The sequence below is a fragment of the Podarcis tiliguerta genome (genome assembly GCF_965153285.1).
Source record: "Podarcis tiliguerta genome assembly, chromosome: 3".
Lineage (NCBI taxonomy): Eukaryota > Metazoa > Chordata > Lepidosauria > Squamata > Lacertidae > Podarcis > Podarcis tiliguerta.
In genome coordinates, this window is record NC_139536.1 from 22,639,943 (window position 1) to 22,654,192 (window position 14,250).

Here is a 14,250-nt window from a genome sequence, read left to right on the forward strand (position 1 = left end):
TGCACATCTCTTTATTGTTGATGAGATTAAATAAATCTTATGAGGAGAGTCCAATTTCTCTCCAGGCTATGAAAATGTTGGTTCTATTTCAAAAAGAGAAGGAAGGAGTCGCTGTTTATGTATTCCACACTTGCTGAAAAGTCTTTATCCTGTGCCTTGCCAATGGAACTTACCTCCAGGTGTGAGGAGCAGGAGAGCACAGATTGCAAGGAGCAGGATCTGATCCTTTACGCTCATCTTGGAATCAGAAGGGTTCTGGGCAAAGCCCTAGCTCATAGAGGTAAAAAAAGCTGATCTCCGCTCCCTGCCCTGTGGAGTAGGCAGTTCCCTTTAACCTCTCCGATAACATGCATGCAAAACCCTCTAGAAGATACCCTGTCTTTATAAGATGGAGAAATGAAAGGGCAGTTGACCATGAAATCATAACCTGGCCACATGAATATGAGATATGGAATATGAGATATGAAAGCAGGAGAGAGAGAGCTTTGAAAGCTTTATTGTATTTTTTTGTTTGTTTTCTAAATGTTCTTTGATGGCTTCTGGGTGCACTCATAAGTTACACTTCATGGAATTCATTGAAATCAACTATACCTAATAGTGCAAGTAAATGTTTATGGACAGGAGTTCAGGTTACAGACTCTGCTAACCCAGAAATAGTACCTCGGGTTAAGAATTTTGCTTCAGGATGAGAAAAGAAATTGTGTGGCAGCAACAGGAGGCCTCATTAGCTAAAGTGGTGCTTCAGGTTAAGAACAGTTTCAGGTTAAGAACGGACCTCCAGAACGAATTAAGTATGTAACCAGAGGTACCACTGTATGGGCATTTTAGTACATATGCCTGCCCTCTCATTAAATAACAATTTCCTGGGTTAGGATGGACTCATTCTTCTAACATTACAAGGGGAATTCAAATGGGAGAGTTTTGAGAAGATGATTAGCCTCACACTGAAACATACACACATATTGAACTGTTTATTCCTAACTCCAATTAATTAGAGCATGACCTCATTCTTTATTCTTCCCTTTTAAAAAATGCCATGCCTTGTGGTAACGGTAGCATTGACAAAATTAGATTCACAGGCTATCCATCTCTAAATGATGTGTAAGGGTTTGATTCTTTCTGTTCGAGTACTTTCTCTTTTTTGAAGTTATAGATTTTTTGCCCAATTAACATGGGCATTTGCTAAGTTTCAGTATGTGCACATGTACTTTGTATTGTACCAGATGCCCTTCAGATGGGAACATAAGAACATGGGAGTCCTGGTGGGTCAGGACAAAGGTTCTCACAATGGTCAGCTATGGGAAGTGCATGAACAGGGCCTGAGTACAACAGTGCTCTCCCCACTTGCTCAGCAACGGATATCCAAAGGCATGTTAACCCAACAGTGTAGACAGAATTTAGTCATCATGACTATTTTAAAGCCATTAAGGTGGGTGGCCATCACTATATCTTGAAGGATAATATTCCCACGTGCTGCCTGAAGTATGCTCTTTTGTCCATATCTTCCAAGATTCAGCTTCATTGGATAGTATTCTAGCATGATGAGAGAAGGAGAAGGAAAACGTGGTTACTCCGTGAGTCCACAGACAGGTCTCATTCCCCACAATGCACCTGCAGGCATCTTGTGACTCTCTTATCTGTTTTACTGGGCAGATTTGGCAAGTAACTTTGTGTATAAAAGGGGTCCTGTTACAGCATACTGTGTGAGGTCGTGGTGGTAGATTGCAGAAGGTGTTGAAGACTATCTGTTTCAACTGTGGGTTTGCGTGAAGACTTTTTGAAGAGATTGCCTAAGGAAGAAAGTAGGAACTTGTCAGACTTCAGAACTCAGAGAACTCTATCAGTTGCAGGACTTTGCAAGCAACTGAACCAAGGACTTGATTATGGAATTTAACACAGCAAGGACTTTGAGGCGAATAACCCTCTCTGGACTCAGAGAGAAAAGACTACTTCTAACACCTGTAAATGGTGGGCGGGTGTGTATAGTGGCATATGTCGGTGTTGTCCAAGTAAAGACAAACTCTGCTAAATGGCTGTTTTCTATGGTAAGTTTAATCGCTTGACTCAGCTTTCCACGGCTCATTCACCCAACAACTGAGGTGTAAAAGAATATTAAGGGTAAATGCATAGGCCATTAGTGATGTTACAAAGTTCCTCAAGTACCAGTAATGGCAAAAACTGGCATACACTGAGCTCCTAGGACTATCCAATGTATTATGGGAGGGATCATATGATCAAAAAGTTCTTCTCCTTTCAGAACAGAGAATTATTGAGGGATCCTTCTTCTCTTCATTTCCCTCTGCCCTTTTGAAAGGGCTTTGATTACACTGTGTAAACTTTCTGTTCTCCCCAAACGGCTTGTTTCCAAACACACATTTCCAGAAGAGATTTCAGCGGCTTTCCTCCTGGCAGGCTGCAGGCTTTGAATTTTGTGCCCAACTGTCTCCCTGACATTTATATTAGAGAATTTGCAATGCTTGCCCGTCAAGTTGTTTCATTTTCTCCCATATGGTTTCCCTAATCTACCACCCGGGACTTGTAGTTTTTAACACCCGCTCCAGATTATGCATAAGCAGCTGTGTCTACAGATGGCACTTTGGCCTTAAACCCAGATACTTTCCCATCCTGGCTTTGTAGTGACAGGTTTTTTGCTCAAGAGTTTCAAAGTCTAATGAACTGGAAAAGATGAGAATGTAAATGGAAAGTCTGTGTGGATTCTTACCATGGTACAATGACAATGTCTAGTATTAAGCTTGAAATTTGCAGAAGATATAACTGTCGCAGTCTCTAATTTCATCATTGTACATGACACTTTTGCCATTACATCACCTGTTGGACAGGTGGACAACCCCATTTTTAGACACACACACACACACATGGGCCATAGATAACATTTCCTGCATTGCTTTGAAACATTCCCTCAGAATTTTCACTGCACTTTGTTCAAATGTTAGAGACCAACCACAGCTTAAGTGACACTGCGAAAGTCTAGAAGTGCTGGTTTTTAAAGGCTCCAGGGTGCTATGGAAGCCCTGAGCAAAACCACAGGTGACTTTTCAGGGATGGTTGCTTGTTGTTTGTGGGAATCACAACAATTGTCATAATTCATTCCATAAAGATTACATAGTGTAAGGTGTGGAGAGTCCTCCCCTCCCTTCAGTGACTTCACAGATAAGAATTAACAAGCAGTTGATAGATTTGTAGTCCTTTTATTACAGCATCATGTTGCAAGTGCAAATACACAGCTCTCCTCAAGGAGGGCAGTTGGCTAGTCTAATTGTCCTTCTGGCTTCTGCAGCATTTTGGGTGCCAATGGGATGCTCCTCCCGCCCTCTGACTCCTCTGCTCTCTGATACTTTCGGACCTCTGATTCCATGTGTGGGGGGGTCCCCAACGCTCTCAAGTGACATCTCAACTAGCTGTCCCCTCCCTTCTGGTTCTGCTGTCATTATCTCGTAACTGGGTAACTCCACCCTAAGCTGTTCAGCTTCTGTCTCTCTCTCTCTCTTTCTGAACATGCTGTGGACAAGGGGGGGGATTCTTCTCCCTCCAGATCTTCATCGGAGAGAAGCTGGTCTGCCATAGAATTCATTCCCCAGTCCTCATCTTCAAACCACTTCCTGACATAATTTATACCATTTGTTCTTCTTTAGATATTCTAAACTGCCCAATACAGGGATGGGTAGACCTCAGAATGGTGGGATCTGCTTTTTTTGCAAAGAGCCTATTGGAAAAGGTACACACTTCAAGAATTCTGCACCCAGGAATGTGGGGATGATTAGGGAGGCAGGAGAGGATATATTATTTAATGATATTTTTCTTAACTTGCGCTAGCAAGTTCCATATTCTAGCAGAGTTCCAAACATCCCTCTTTTTAAATTACGCAGCAATCAGCTTGTTGCTGACTCATCTGAGTCTTACTATTAAAGGTTCCTTCCTGGTAAAATCCCTTCCAATCCCTCTTAAAAGAATAAACACAAGAATCTGATTGATGTTAATATAAAAGTAGATTACTCACAGATTCATTCAGACATATCCCTGAAGGCAGGTTTAGGTTACATAACAACTAGAACTATTCCATTAAAAAGTTAGTCCCAAGTGACTGCGACTAAGTGTTCTCCAAACACACAGCAACATACAAAATGGAGAACACACGCTGCTCAGAACATCGAGGCTGTGTGCTTCTCCATGCTAGTACAACAGACTACATCCTCTTCAAGTCACATGTAGTGGAAGTCTGTCCCAGCTCAGGAGGAAACAGGAAGTCTTCTCCTTAGTGGTACAAAACATTCCCTAACATGTCACTGTAGGAATGTTGTACTTGATTCCAATTTTACATCCCACAAGGAATTCATTCAGAACCCAAGGGGTGCAGTCATTTTGTTTTTGACATTGTTAAACAATTGGGAGCTAGCCATCTTATTTCCTATCACTCAGAGAACCTCCAGCAGATCCCAATCTAACTATGCCCACTCTGCGTCTAATACCTCGTTATATTTTGCCGTAGGCTACAGGCAACAGGTATAGAGGTAAAGGATCAAGTTGAATGGCTGTCTTCATTATGTGTTTCTTCACAAGAATTGGACAAAAGGCAGCTGCCATACACAAAGTGTTCCACGACCATGAAAACCCAGGGACTTGACTGCATAGCTGCCAACGTTTCCCATTTTTTAAGGGAAATTCCCTTATTCCAAATAGGATTCCTCGCAAGAAAAGGGGGAAGTTGACAGCTATGCTTGAATGTAATAATAATTAAATTTCCATCAGTCAGGAAATGGTATTAGAGATTACTGCAGTGCTAACAACCTTCCTCCTCATCAGTCGTAGTTTTCAAGGACTGGAAAGACTCTCCTCCCAGAAGGGAGGGGAGTGGTTGTGGACGGGAGCCCCAACCCCGCCCACGCAGGGGCGGGAGCCCCTGCTTCTTCCGGCTCACCTGGCCGTTGCCTCACGCCCAGGAGGCGGCTCCCACCTGGAGCCGCCCGTAGAGGGGGAGGGCTTGACCTTAGTATATATGCTGGGGCCGGCCCCCTCCTCAGCCTCTTTCTACGTCGCTGCTTCGAGAGTCTGCCCAAACAGAAAGACACATGGGAGCAATGGTACTGCTTTGAAGTGTTCCAGATCCATTCCCTGTTCTCCCAATGAGCAGGGCAGCTGTGGGCAAAATTGCAAAGAAGTACAATAATGATTTAGTCCTCAGTCCTAGAATCTAGTAAGCCTTTAAGCCCAACAGTCGGAATCGCATTATTTCAGTCCGTTAACCATATTAGGGAACATGTATAGTTAGTAAACAAATTGCTAGTTTTGTGAGAAATAACACTGAAGTGGATAACGCTTTGGCTAAGAGCTCACCTTTGGCAATCTTCTAGAACATGTTGCATATGTAGCAGTTATTTCTAGCTAGAGTGAAACTGAAACCTGACATTTACAGTATCAAAACAACAACAACAACAACAGCAACAACAGCAACAACAAAAACCCTTCCCAAACCTGCATATAAACCTTGGGCAACGTGCCGAAGAAGAATCCCGGGGAATTTCGGCTCATTCACAATTTATCCTATCCGAAGGGCGGCTTAGTAAATGACGCCATTCCACCAGAGTTATGCTCGGTGAAGTATGCCACCTTCGATCACACGGTTAAATTGATCAGGAGTTTTGGTCAAGGGGCGCTTTTGGCGCAGTGTGATATTGAATCGGCTTTCCGCCTTTTGCCGGTGCATATTTCAAGGTAAATATTATGTGGATAAGGCCATGCCAATGGGCTGCTCTGTAGCCTGTTCGGCTTTCGAAACATTTAGCACCTTTTTGGATTGGGCCTTAAGATTTAAAACAAATTCCATTGGGGTTACGCACTATTTGGACGACTTTCTCTTCGTGGGGAGGTCCGGCTCCGGGGAATGCGCCTCACTGCTGGAGGCCTTTTTGGCCTTGGTGCAGGACCTGTAGGGTGGTTTTCCCCAGGGCGCCCCTTCTGCGCTCGGCTGGCCAGACTATCAGCGGGCCTCAAGTACCCGCATCAGAGGGTCCGACTTCCCAAGTCAATCAAGTCAGACTTGGAGGTTTGGGCTATGTTTCTGGAGCGCTACAATGGGGTCTCCTTGTGGCAGGATGTTATTAATCTGTCCTCAGACTTCCAGGTCCAATCCGACGCAGCAGGATCCTTAGGCTTCGGCATGTATTTCAGGGGTCGTTGGTGCGCTTAGCAGTGGCCGGCGAGCTGGCAGGGTACCGCCATCACTCGTGACCTTACTTTTCTCGAGTTCTTCCCTATAGCAGTAGCGGTACACATCTGGACAGAGGAGTTCCGAAATCGCCGGGTGTGCTTCAGATCTGACAATCAGGCAGTGGTAAAAATCTTGGCGAGGCAATCATCAAAAACGGCAAGGGTTTCCGCCCTCCTGCGATCTTTCGTCCTCCGGTGTCTTGAGTATAATATAGTCTTTTCAGCCAAATTTGTACCCGGAGTAGATAATAACATTGCTGATGCTTTGTCTCGATTTCAGATGTCCCGCTTCCGGTCGCTAGCACCTGGAGCTCAACTGTTGCCCGAACCCTTTCCGGAGCACCTGTGGAGCGTTGGAGACGCAAAGTGATCAAGGGAGTATTAGCGTCTATCGCGCCTTCTACTCTTAGGTCCTACAAGAAGGCCTGGTGCGATTTTCTGGGCTTCAGGGTCAGGGCATCCGGGCAACCTGCGGGCGTGCCACCCACCACTGATGACGTCTTAGAGTACTTAGCCCACCTGGACGACTTGGGGCGAGCATCTAAAACCTTAAAAATACATACGGCCGCCATCAGTTTTTTCTCCAAAGCGACATTTGCCTCCGACCCTTGCTGTGACTTCCTAGTTCGTAGAGCAATAGAGGGATGGGGTAGATCTCAACCATCCAGGGCTACAGGCCGCAAACCAATTTCCTATGGGCTGCTCAGCCAGATACGGGAAAAGCTAAGGACGGTTTGCATGTCTAAGTTCGAGGCCAGACTCTTTTCGGCGGCCTTCGCCATCGCCTTTTTCGGCGCCCTCCGGGTGGGCGAGGTGGTGGCCGAGGCGGCTAAAAATGGTTCTATGCGCGGGCTCCTGATAGAGGATGTCCACTTGTCCGAAGCAGGCATGACTGTTCGGATCCGTCAGTCCAAGACGGATCAGGCTGGTAGGGGGGTCCTAATAAAACTCACAGCTTCGGCGGAGTCCGGGCCATGCCCGGTTAAGGATACCAGACGTTACCTCCGCCTGCGCCCTCCCGGTCCCGGTCCACTGCTGGTCCATGAGGACGGGTCTCCTCTGTTGAGACACCAGTTCTCAAGGGTACTCCGCAAGGCCATTGACGCGTGCGGTTTACCCTCACAGGATTACGCGGCGCATTCATTTAGGATCGGTGCCGCCACAACAGCCGCGTGCTTGGGGCTGCCTGCTGATAGAATTAAGGAATTGGGCCGCTGGAAGTCTAACGCTTATAAAACTTACATACGTTAATTCGGAATTCGGGCCTATTTCTTCCCCCGCTTACCCTTTTTCTCTCTCCTTCATTTTCATAGTGGCTTTCAGGAAGACCGTGTGGATTTGTGGCCACAGTATTGTCCACTGGGCCCACAAGAGGGCTGTCAGCCGGGGCCTCACCGCCAACCTGGGCTTGCATCCAGGAGTACGTGTATATTGGTACGCCAGAAGAGGCATGCTCTGGCAGGAGCTTATGCCCTTGCTGAGGGCGAAGGTGGCAGCATTCGGCCCCCCCGACATTCTGATCATTCAGTTGGGCGAGAATGATCTTGTGAGCAGGAAAAGCGTGGACTTATCTTGGGCCATAAGGACTGATATCGATGAAATTGCGGCTTTGTGCCCCGGAACGACGTTGTTTTGGTCATCCCTCCTGAAAAGAACTGTTTGGCGCGGTGCGCAGAATTGTATGGCCATTGAAAGATCCAGGAAAGTCCTGAACCGGGCCGTGTCCCGCTGGGTGCGCTTTTTGTATGGCCAAGTTATCAGTCATGACCGCATCCGGATTGGCGATGGCGCCTTATACCGGGATGACGGGATTCACCTCACGGATAAGGGGAATGACTTATGGTTGGACAGCGTAATCAGGAGTGTTAGGGATTGGTTACGGCTTTGAGGGTATTGGCGGCGAGCCTTTTTCGGCTCGGGTGGCGGTTAGGCATTGGATTTGGGTGTTATGCTGTGTGGGAAGGCTAGGTGTGGCCATCGCCTACGCCTTCGATTTGGGTATTCCGTTAAAGGAATCCGGCGGTCGTGTATTCTGTCCGATGCCTGCTTGGCTGGAGGCCATGGCACGACCCCGGTGACATCAGGGGTGAGCCTATAGTTGGATAGGCATCAACTGGCTCCGCCTACCCTACTGATGATTCAACCCCTCTGCTGTGGTCATCCAATGCCTAAGCCAATACCTTTGCATTGCAGTAACCAATAAAGTTGTGGCCTTTTCCATGCCCATAAACCTTATACCACGCGTCCTTGTGTGTTTATTTCCACCTCACGGGGGTTGGGGGTCCTCGAACCACAAAGACTCTCCTCCCAGAAGGGAGGGGAGTGGTTGTGGACGGGAGCCCCAACCCCGCCCACGCAGGGGCGGGAGCCCCTGCTTCTTCCGGCTCACCTGGCCGTTGCCTCACGCCCAGGAGGCGGCTCCCACCTGGAGCCGCCCGTAGAGGGGGAGGGCTTGACCTTAGTATATATGCTGGGGCCGGCCCCCTCCTCAGCCTCTTTCTACGTCGCTGCTTCGAGAGTCACCCACCCTCCACTCCCTCTAGCTCAGGGCTCAAGTTTTCTTCTGGCCTTGCTATGGACCTTAGGTTGGTCGCCCGGTTGTCTGGGGGCCTGGTAGGAGTTTTTCCTGTTGGCATTAGGCCTATAGGTTTTTTCGCCTACCTCGTAGCAATCGTCACAACTTTTGTGGTATTGGTGGGTAGGTTAGGCATTGGATTTGGGTGTTATGCTGTGTGGGAAGGCTAGGTGTGGCCATCGCCTACGCCTTCGATTTGGGTATTCCGTTAAAGGAATCCGGCGGTCGTGTATTCTGTCCGATGCCTGCTTGGCTGGAGGCCATGGCACGACCCCGGTGACATCAGGGGTGAGCCTATAGTTGGATAGGCATCAACTGGCTCCGCCTACCCTACTGATGATTCAACCCCTCTGCTGTGGTCATCCAATGCCTAAGCCAATACCTTTGCATTGCAGTAACCAATAAAGTTGTGGCCTTTTCCATGCCCATAAACCTTATACCACGCGTCCTTGTGTGTTTATTTCCACCTCACGGGGGTTGGGGGTCCTCGAACCACAACATGTTGATTCAAGACTGGAACATATTGAAAAAGAGCCCAGCTGACAAGAGTGTAAAAACAACTCATTGATCATCCTGACACTGCAATAAAAAAACATAAAAAAGCCAACCACACCATAACTTTCACTCCTTAATCTGGAAATAATATCTGCTGGGTTTGTTAATCACATTTCAGATAAGACCTAGGCACATGTTGTGTGTGCTTTAGGGGGGTGCACTTTTTTAGACATGCGTACCATCATATTTCATCCTGGGAAGGTATTGTTCCCAGAAAAAGAGAGAGAGATCTGGGTTGCCTTACTGGAAGTGAAAAGGTTTGTTAGTTTAGTGAATGATACCCTCCTCTCTCAGCACAGCTTTCAGGGCAACTAATAGCAACAGTAGAAGACAGCAAGAGAATGACAATAAAAGGCTTGAGGATAGAAACAGCATTATAAAAATCGGAACAAGACCATGAAATCAATAATAGCAACACCGATGCTAGATACCAGGAATAATTTTTAATAATAATATTTTAAAAAGAAGTGGATTTGTTATTATTCTTTTTTAAAGTATTACATTTGTGCTAAAATGCCCAGGCATCAAAAGAGCCTGTCTAGGATTTAGTCAGGGATAACAGCTGCACCTCCAGAGAGCACACTTTGCATGGAAAAGATCACATGTTCAAATTCTGGAATTTCCAGGTAGGGCTGGGAAAGACTTGTGCCTGGAAACCCTGGAGAGCATTTGCCAGTCATCGTCAGCAGTAATGAGCTAGATGGACCAATGGTTTTACTTGGAAGAAAGCACCTATTAGGAAGGGAATATACAACAGAGAAGATCTTCTCATGGATTGCAACCTACCTGCCTTTAGATGGCAGGGACACCTGGAGAAGGGCCTCTGTTGCAGTGAATGGCCAGCTCAGAAGAAGAAGAAGCAGAAGAAGAAGAAGAAGAAGAAGAAGAAGAAGAAGAAGAAGAAGAAGAAGAAGAAGAATAGTAGTAGTAGTAGTAGTAGTTTGGATTTGATATCCCACTTTATCACTACCCAAAGGAGTCTCAAAGCGGCTAACATTCTCCTTTCCCTTCCTCCCCCACAACAAACTCTCTGTGAGGTGAGTGGGCTGAGAGAATTCAAGAAGTGTGACTGGCCCAAGGTCACCCAGCAGCTGCATGTGGAGGAGTGGAGACATGAACCCGGTTCACCAGATCATGAGTCTACCACTCTTAACCACTACACCACACTAGCTCTCCTATATTGTGGCATACTCTTCCCCCTCCATTTCCCTGCAGTGAGCCCCATAAACTCTCTCTATCTCTGGAAGCTGAGTAGCAGACACCTCACAGGCCGCACAATTCTCACTGCCATTCTCTTCAATTTGACAAATGTGGTTTCTTAAGGGAAATGTACAGAGAAGCACATGGGTGCGAGCATGGAAGTCTGTAGGACTTCCCATCCCCTTGTCTAAACATATTTTTGCACTGGGGCAGAAAACCTCAGGCCTGGGGACTGAATTCGTACCATTCAACATGCTGCCAAGTGAAACCGGGACATGCATCTTCTGGGACCAAAGTCCCACAGGAGCCAGGTGACTTATGCGAGAACACGACCCCCCCCCCCCAAAAAAAAGCATGTATTTCAGGGCAGTGCTCTTGCGGGAGGAAAACAGGGCATCCCAGGAACTAATCAGTAGCCAGGATGTGTAAATCCAGGATGTCCCGCTTAAAGTGTGACAGTTGATGGGTATGCTGAATGCTGCCCTTTAGACTTCTCTTTCTGGATCTTGGAACTCTTCCAAAACCATGCTCCATGAGGCCACATTCCTCACTGCCCCTGCCCTGCATCCTTCTCTGGGTATCTTGGCTGGCTGAAACGTTTCCTTGAACTGTTGATAATGCCTCTCGCTTGCTTGAAGAGAGGATGGAGAGAAAGGGCTATGGTATGTTGCCTCCAGAAGGGATACATGGCCCTAAGGCTAAAAAAAAGCCTGGTTTTGAGGCATATTACATCTGAGCTAGCTTGGTGTCTACAGCTACCGACTGGGTTCATCGTGTCTAAGATAAAATTCTGAGAACTGCCCTGGTTTGTGGCTCACCCTCTGAACCACTGTGCTACATCAGCGCTTGAAGACTGCAATCCAGTCTTGCTAGGAAGCAAGTCCCACTGAGGAAAATGGGGCTTAACATCTGAGAAAATATGCTTTTGGCTGGGCTGCCTGTATATGGATGCTCGTGCCTTATTTTTGCACAAGATGCCAGCCATTTTCCCATTAGGCATCTTAAGATGATGTGTCAGGTGGGTGGAACTATAAAAAACACACCCTGAGATGTATATTAGGGGAGGAGAACTACGTTTATTTATATATACCCAAGCCGTATTGAATTATGGTGCTGGAGGAGACTCTTGAGAGTCCCATGGACTGCAGGAAGATCAAACCTATCCATTCTGAAGGAAATCAGCCCTGAGTGCTCACTGGAAGGACAGATCCTGAAGCTGAGGCTCCAATACTTTAGCCACATCATGAGAAGAGAAGACTCCCTGGAAAAGACCCTGATGTTGGGAAAGATGGAGGGCACAAGAAGAATGGGATGACAGGGGACAAGATGGTTGGACAATGTTCTTGAAGCTACCAGCATGAGTTTGACCAAACTGCAGGAGGCAGTGGAAGACAGGGGTGCCTGGCATGCTCTGGTCCATGGGATCATGAAGAGTCGGACACGACTAAATGACTAAACAACAACAACAACAAAGCTGTATTGACACTATGCAAATTATAAAACAGAAAGTTTTCTGGGTGTGATATATCTTGAAAGGAGGTGGAGAACCTGTAACCTCCAGATGTTTTCCCCAACTAGCATGGCCAGTGGTCAAGGATGATGGGAGCTGGAGTCCAGCCACATCTGGGGGAGCATGGGTTTCCCACAGCTGGACAGAGTGATCTTGCCAGCACCATATCAAGCCAACACTGTTTTCAAAGTTCCAGGGGTTAAATTCCATTTATTTATTTTTTGCATCGATAGAGACTTGAAATGTGAGACAAAATATTGAATCCACAAGTTTCAACATGTCTTCTTTGGATACAGTGATTCTTTTGAATAACCATGTTTGTGCTGTGAGACTCAGAAATATATAGCAAAATAAATCTACTCTCACACATTTTATTTTATTAAGGGAAAGCTTTTAAAAACCACTTCCTGGTCAGAATATTGAGACGGGGGACAGAAGCCTTATATCATACACTGACTCCATTGCGTTTGCTTTTTATATCTACAAGAAAGACTAGCAACTTTGTGCTATTTTGTATCTACGGGAAATATCTCAACGTTTTAAAACATAACAGAGTGCCTAATCTTTTTTTTAACTGTAGTTTTAACAGGAAGCCCAGGAAGCAAGCAAGTTTTAAAGCACTCTTGGTTGTAAACACTCTGGCACAAACATCCACCGAACGCTTATGGATTCATAGAATCCCAGGGAAGGTCAATAAAGTTTTCCCACCAAATCTGAAGGCTGCACATGTTTAAGATTTGGCTGCTGTGCCTTTAAAACATTTCGGAGTAGCAAGCAAGCAAGGATTCAGCCATACTTCCAAATGTTTTAGGGAAGTACGTGCCAAACGTTATGAGCACAAATCTTTCCTACTTGACATGCAGAATTGTCAGATTTGGTACCAATGCCTGCTCTTCTGAATGTAGTAGCATATTAATCTTCAGGTGTACCTTGATAGTGGTTCTTATAACAATGCCAAAATAGCTTCAACTGTTGAGATGATAGATAGATAGATGATAGATAGATGATAGATAGATAGATAGAGATAGATGATAGATAGATAGATGATAGATAGATAGATAGATGATAGATAGATAGATAGATAGATGATAGATAGATGATAGATAGATATATGCAAAAAAAAGTGTGGATTATTTTCATCTCCCATTTGATCCTTTTCATATCTTTCTGAGGTAGGAAGTGTTGTGAGATATCAACTAACCCAGTAGCTTAATGGCTGAGTGGGGATTTGAACCCAGATATTGACATTTCTATTGCAGACTTGGAGAACCTGTGGTCTTCCAGATGTCTGCACCATCCCTGGTAATTTTCCATTTCAGTTAAGGCTTGTGGACTCCAACATCTTCTGGAAGACCACAGGATCAGACTAAAAGCCCATCTAGTCCTGCAATCTGTTCACACATTGGCCAACCAGACACCCATGGAAGCCCACAAGCAGAATTTGAGCAGTAACCATGGTTTTCTCAGTTCACTATCGTCAATTCTGGTTATTTGAAACCAGGAAGTGACTTAGGGAATCAACTTGTGCAGAAGAACAGTCACTACTGCAGAGATTCCCCCCCATTACACTTATGAAAACTTCTTAAGAGTTAATTCTCTAAGACATTGACTGTATAGTGGTACCTTGGGTTAAGTACTTAATTCGTTCCGGAGGTCCGTTCTTAACCTGAAATTGTTCTTAACCTGAAGCACCACTTTAGCTAATGGGGCCTCCCGCTGCCGGGCGCCGCCAGAGCACGATTTCTGTTCTCATCCTGAAGCAAAGTTCTTAACCCGAGGTACTATTTCTGGGTTAGCGGAGTCTGTAGCCTGAAGCGTATGTAACCTGAAGCGTATGTAACCTGAGGTACCATTGTATTTGAGATAGAACACAGAGGTCTCTATGAATAATAGCCAGAGTTCCAAGGCCATTCCCTTTAGCCATGCTGAAGAATACAAATATCTCTCAAAAGGACACACATTTAGCTTTTGCATTTTTGTACAGTGGAGCAACCTAACAGCTTCTGACAGCAATTTCTATTGTAGCTTGTCATAAATTACAACTGGGAGGGATTTGCCTTCTATGAATGACTGCAAATACAATGCAAGTGCATTCAGTTCTGCATGCTTGCCTGATCCACTGAGCTTTCACCTTGCCAATCACCTTCTGAGCCTGCACACTAGTGTGCTGATCAGTATCCAGAAG